Source organism: Stenella coeruleoalba (assembly GCF_951394435.1).
Source record: "Stenella coeruleoalba genome assembly, chromosome: 3".
Taxonomy (NCBI): domain Eukaryota; kingdom Metazoa; phylum Chordata; class Mammalia; order Artiodactyla; family Delphinidae; genus Stenella; species Stenella coeruleoalba.
The window spans coordinates 93,176,450-93,183,374 of record NC_137148.1 but is presented as its reverse complement, the minus strand read 5'-3'; positions in this window follow the sequence as shown (position 1 = coordinate 93,183,374).

The window sequence follows — 6,925 nt, the reverse complement described above, 5'->3', positions numbered from 1 at the left end:
AATCCTCAACAAAATACTAGCAAACAGAATCCAACAGCACATTAAAAGGATCATACACCATGATCAAGTGGGGTTTGTTCTAGGAATGCAAGGATTCTTCAATATACGCAAATCAATCAACATGATACACCATATTAACAAATTGAAGGAGAAAAACCATGTGATCATCTCAATAGATGCAGAGAAAGCTTTTGACAAAATTCAACACCCATTTATGATAAAAACCCTGCATAAAGTAGGCATAGAGGGAACTTTCCTCAACATAATAAAGGCCATATATGACAAACCCACAGCCAACATCGTCCTCAATGGTGAAAAACTGAAAGCATTTCCACTAAGATCAGGAACAAGACAAGGTTGCCCACTCTCACCACTCTTATTCAACATAGTTTTGGAAGTTGTAGCCACAGCAATCAGAGAAGAAAAGGAAATAAAAGGAATCCAAATCGGAAAAGAAGAAGTAAAGCTGTCACTGTTTGCAGATGACATGATACTATACATAGAGAATTCTAAAGATGCTACCAGAAAACTACTAGAGCTAATCAATGAATTTGGTAAAGTAGCAGGATACAAAATTAATGCACAGAAATATCTGGCATTCCTATACACTAAGGATGAAAAATCTGAAAGTGAAATGAAGAAAACTCTCCCATTTACCATTGCAACAAAAAGAATAAAACATCTAGGAATAAACCTACTGAAGGAGACAAAAGACCTGTATGCAGAAAATTATAAGACACCGATGAAAGAAATTAAAGATGATACAAATAGGTGGAGAGATATACTGTGTTCTTGGATTGGAAGAATCAACATTGTGAAAATGACTCTACTACCCAAAGCAATCTACAGATTCAATGCAATCCCTATCAAACTACCACTGGCATTTTTCACAGAACTAGAATGAAAAACTTCACAATTTATATGGAAACACAAAAGACCCTGAATAACCAAAGCAGTCTTGAGAACAAAAAACGGAGCTGGAGGAATCAGGCTCCCTGACTTCAGACTATACTACAAAGCTACAGTAATCAAGACAGTATGGTACTGGCACAAAAACAGAAATATAGATCAATGGAAAAGGATAGAAAGCCCAGAGATAAACCCACGCACATATGGTCAATTAATCTTTGATAAAGGAGGCAGGAATGTACAATGGAGAAAAGACAGCCTCTTCAATAAGTGGTGCTGGAAAACTGGAGAGGTACATGTAAAAGTATGAGACTAGAACACTCCCTAACACCATACACAAAAATAAACTCAAAATGGATTAAAGAACTAAATGTGAGGCCAGAAAGTATCAAACTCTTAGAGGAAAACATAAGCAGAACACTCTATGACATAAATCACAGCAAGATCCTTTCTGACCCACCTCCTAGAGAAATGGAAATAAAAACAGAAATAATCAAATGGGACCTAATGAAACTTCAAAGCTTTTGCACAGCAAAGAAAACCATAAACAAGACGAAAAGACAACCCTCAGAATGGTAGAAAATATTTGCAAATGAAGCAACTGACAAAGGATTAAACTCCAAAATTTACAAGCAGCTCATGCAGCTCAATAACAAAAAAACAAACAACCCAATCCAAAAATGGGCAGAAAACCTAAACAAACATTTTTCCAAAGAAGATATACAGATTGCCAACAAACACATGAAAGAATGCTCAAGATTATTAATCATTAGAGAAATGCAAATCAAAACTACAATGAGATATCATCTCACACCTGTCAGAATGGCCATCATCAAAAAATCTAGAAACAATAAATGCTGGAGAGGGTGTGGAGAACAGGGAATACTCTTGCACTGCTGGTGGGAATGTGAATTGGTACAGCCATTACGGAGAACAGTATGGAGGTTCCTTAAAAAACTACAAATAGAAATACCATATGACCTAGCAATCCCATTACTGGGCATATACCCTGAGAAAACCATAATTCAAAAAGAGTCATGTACTAAAATGTTCATTGCAGCTCTATTTACAGTAGCCGGGAGATGGAGACAACCTAAGTGTCCATCATTGGATGAATGGATAAAGAAGATGTGGCACATATATACAATGGAATATTACTCAGCCATAAAAAGAAACGAAATTGAGTTATTTGTAGTGAGGTGGATGCACCTAGAGTGTCATACAGAGTGAAGTAAGTCAGAAAGAGAAAGACAAATACCATATGCTAACACATATATGTGGAATCTAAGAAAAAATGTCATGAATAGCCTAGGTGTAAGACAGGAATAAAGACACAGACCTACTAGAGAATGGACTTGAGGATATGGGGAGGGGGAAGGGTAAGTTGTGACAAAGTGAGAGAGTGGCATGGACATATATACACTACAAAACGTAAAATAGCTAGTGGGAAGTAGCTGCATAGCACAGGGAGATCAGCTCGGTGCTTTGTGATCACCTGGATAGGTGGGATAGGGAGGGTGGGAGGGAGGGAGATGCAAGAGGGAGGAGATATGGGAACATATGTATATGTATAACTGATTCACTTTGTTATAAAGCAGAAACTAACACACCATTATTAAGCAATTATACTCCAATAAAGATGTAAAAAAGAACCTAAAACTTTGTCACCAAATGATAGATATTTTTATATCACATTAGATTATGTAGGTATCTTAAAATATTGTTTATATGCATTACTACTTTGAGATTATGGTACCTTATTCACTGTTTTAATTAAAAATCCCACATATTTCTATACGATAACATTTGAAGATATTTTAATAACTGAACTGTTTTCCATTATAATCCAATATATCTTATTTTATGCACAGAAACATGGTTATAACAGAATGCACATTCTTCTCAAGTGCACATGAAGCATTCTCCAGGATAGAGCCAGAAAACAAATCTCAATAAATTTAAAAGGTTGCAATCATACAAATTATCTTTTCTAAAAGCGATAGAATGAAGTCAATAACAGAAAAAAAAACTGGAAAATTCATAAGTATGCAGAAATTAAAAAGCACACTCAAATAACCAATAGGTCAAAGAAGTAATCACAAGAAAAATCAGAAAATAGAGACAAAGGAAAACAAAAATACATTACCAAAATTTATGGAATGCTGCAAAAGCAGTGATCAGAAAGAAATTTATAGCTGTAAATGCCAACATTAACAAAAAGAAACATTCTCAAATCAATAATCTAACTTTATACCTTAAGGAATTAGAAAAAGAAGGGCAAACTAAAGTCAAAGCTGGCAGAAGAAAGTAAATGATAAAGGTAAGAATAGAGATCAGTGGAGTAAAGAATAGCAAAATAATAGAATCAATGAAACCAAAAATTGATTCTTTAAAAAGATCAACAATTGAGAAACTTTTAGCTAGACTTACTTCTAAAAATAGAAGAGAGATGCACAAAAATAAAATCAGAAATGAAAGTGGGAATATTACTACTGACCTTACAGAAATAAAAGGGATTATAAGAGAATACTATAAACAATTGTACACAAACAGATTACCTAGAGAACTAAAATTTTCAAGAAATACACAAATTATCAAAACTGATTTGAGAAGAATAGAAAATCTGAATACACCTACATCAAGAGATTTTTATCAGTAATCAACCGTCCAACAGGGAAAAGTCCAGGACTGAGCTTCACTAGTGATTCTTATCAAACATATAAAGAAGAATTAACATCCATCTTTCTCAAACTATTCCAAAATAATAGAGCAGGAAGGAATACATCCTAACTCATTCTGTGAGGCCTGTATTACCCTGATGCCAAAGCCAGAGAAAAATATCACAAGATAAGAAAACTATGAGACAATATCCTTATGAATAATAAACAAATTCGACAAGTTGCAGGATACAAGATCAACACAAAATATCAGGTGTGTTTTACACACCAGCAATGTATAATCCAAAAAGGAAATTAAGAAAATAATTCTATTTACAGTAGTAGTCAAAAGAATAAAAAACCTAGGAATAAACTTAGCCAAAGATGTGAAACACTTTTACACTGAAAACTATAAGAAAGTTGAAGGAAATTTTTTTTAAAAATCTAAGCAAATGGAAAGATAACCTATATTCATGAATTTGAAGAGTTAATATTGTTAAGATAGCAATATTACCCAAAGTGATCTACAGATTCAAAGCAATTCTCTCAAAATTCCATCAGCCTTTTTCACAGAAACAGAAAAGCTAATTCTTAAATTCATATGAAATTTCAAGTTAATCTTGAAACTGGTTAAATAGTCAAAACAATCTTAAAAAAGAACAAATTTGGAGGATTCACTCCTTATTTCAAGACTTATTACAAAGCTAAAGTAATCAAAACAGTGTGGTTCTATAACAAGCATAAATATATAAACCAATGAAACAGAACTGAGAGTCTAGAAATAAATCCTTACTCTTTGGCCAAGTGATTTTCAACAAGGGTACCAAGATCATTTAATGGGGACAGGGACAGTCTTTTCAACAAATGGTAATAGGATAACTGTATAGTAATATCTACATGTAAAAGAAAGAAGTTGGACCCCTTCCCCATACTATATATAAAAATTAACTAAAAATGAATCAGTGACCTAAATTAACAACTAAAGTCATATAACTCTTAGAAAAAAAGTTCTTTCTTTTTTTTTTTTTTTGGCCACACGGCATGTGGGATCTTAGTTCCCTGACCAGAGATCAAACCCATGGCCCCTGTATTGGAAGCATGGAGTCTTAACCACTGGCTTGCCAGGGACGTCCCTAGGAGTAAGTCTTTATGACTTTGGTTTGGCAATAGATTCTTAGATTGACACCAAAACACAAACAACAAAAGAAAAAAAAAATAGATAAACTGGACTTCATCAATTTAATTGTTTTGTGCATCAAAGGACATTATCAAGAAAGTGAAAAAACAAACTAAAGATTGGGTGAAAATATTTACAAATCACATATCTGACAAGGGTTTAGTCTTCAAAATACAAAAAACATGTACAATTCAATAACAAAAAGAAAAACAAGCCAACTAAAAAAATGAACAAAGACTTGAATAGAAATTTCTCCAAAGTAGATATACAAATGGCTGACAAGCACATGAAAAGATGCTCAACATCATTAGTCATAAGGGAAATGCAAATCAAAACCATAATGAGATACCGCCTTACACCCACAAGGGTGGTTATCAAATAAACAAACAAACAGATATAAGAAGCGTTGGCAAGGATGTGAAGAAATTAGAAAACTCATACATTACTGGTGGAAATGTAAAATGGTTCACTCACTGTGGAAATCATTTGGTGAATCCTCAAAAAATTAAACAAAGAATTGTTACATGAACCAACAATTCTCCTAGGTATATACCCCCAAATAATTGAAAACAGGTATCCAAACAAATAATATTTACATGCTCACGGTTGCCCTATTTTAATAACTAAAAGATGGAAACAACCCATATGTCCATCAATAGGTGAATAGATAAATAAATTGTGGTATAGACACAGAACAGAATATTATTCAGCCATTAAAAATAAATAGTGATACATGGTACAACTTGGCTAAACTTCAAAATTTTTATGCTAAGTAAAAGAAGCCAGACTCGACAGGTCACATATTGTATAATATCATTTGTTTAAAATATCCAGAATATGTAAATCTAGAGACAGAAAGCAACTTGGTGCTTGCCATAAGTGACGGAAGAGAGGAATAGAGAGCAAAGACTCTTAGGTTGGCTTTTATCCTCTATTCTCTTGACCCTTAGTATTCTCTAGGATTCTGTCTGTGGGCATCTTCCAAATATTCTTGGGGTAACTGTCCCCACTCAAATCTTAGAATATCACGGATTGACTGATGATTCTGAGGTCACCTTCTTATGGGAGCACCGGTTAACATATAACACTAGACAAGTGATACAACATTTTGGAACTTTTTCCCTTTACTTTGGAAAATAAAGACAAGGATAATATCTAGCTCAAGGCCAGCAACTGTTGGATGTATTTTCAACTGCTAATAGACATCTCTGACATTCTGAAGTCATTTCAAAAATTTTCATATTTTCTAAATCTGTTCTTCTGACTGACTTCCCATATTAGTAAAAGGCAATTTCATCTACTCAACTTGCCCAAGCACTTCAAACTCATTATCATCCTTATCCCACTCTTCTTTTTCATCCTCCATTGTCAAATTGTTGTTCTAGTCTTCTTTGTCAACTAAAATCTCTGAAACAACATTCCTCCCCTCAAATTCCCTTCACCACTGCTGTTGTTCAGTGGTCTATTATCTAGACCACTGAACTAAAATGTTACTGTTCTTTCATTGAGTCTCTGCCCACACTAAAATGTTAGTGCTCCTCAGAATTTCGTACCCGTTTTTTTAAATCAGTCTTCATATCTTCTCAAGATGATCTAATTCTTTTTCTTAGTTTTAACTTCTACTTACTCTCTGATGACTCCTAAATTAGTACACTTATTCTTGAAATTCAGATTTCAAAAAATTCAGACTATTATATTGGCATACTTTCAAACATTTCTAACTGCTTCTGATGTCTACATGGGGATGACCAAAACTAAACCCATTCACTGTCTTCCTCCTTAACTGTACCCTTTCCCTATGAATGTTAGCAGAGTTGATGGCACAAGATCTACCCTGACATTCAAGCATAAAATCTGCCAGTGGAGATGAATTTATCATGGAGTCAAATTGGAGGGGGATTTTTATTTTATAATTTTGCATTGTTTTCCCTAAAGAGGATCCCTTAAATTGTTTATGCTTCAGGCCCTTAAAAACTGGGATCCATCGCTGCCTGCAAAGAATCCCTTACATCTCTCTTTCTCTTAAATTTTACCTCAAGGAGAACACTGAGATGTTATTTTACATACATAAGAGTATTTAGATCCATTTCAGCTCTTCCATCTTTACCTCCAGTGTAGTAGTTTAAGCCTTTATCATTTGTTATCTGGAAGACTAGAACACTTCCTAATGATCTCCTCTCCC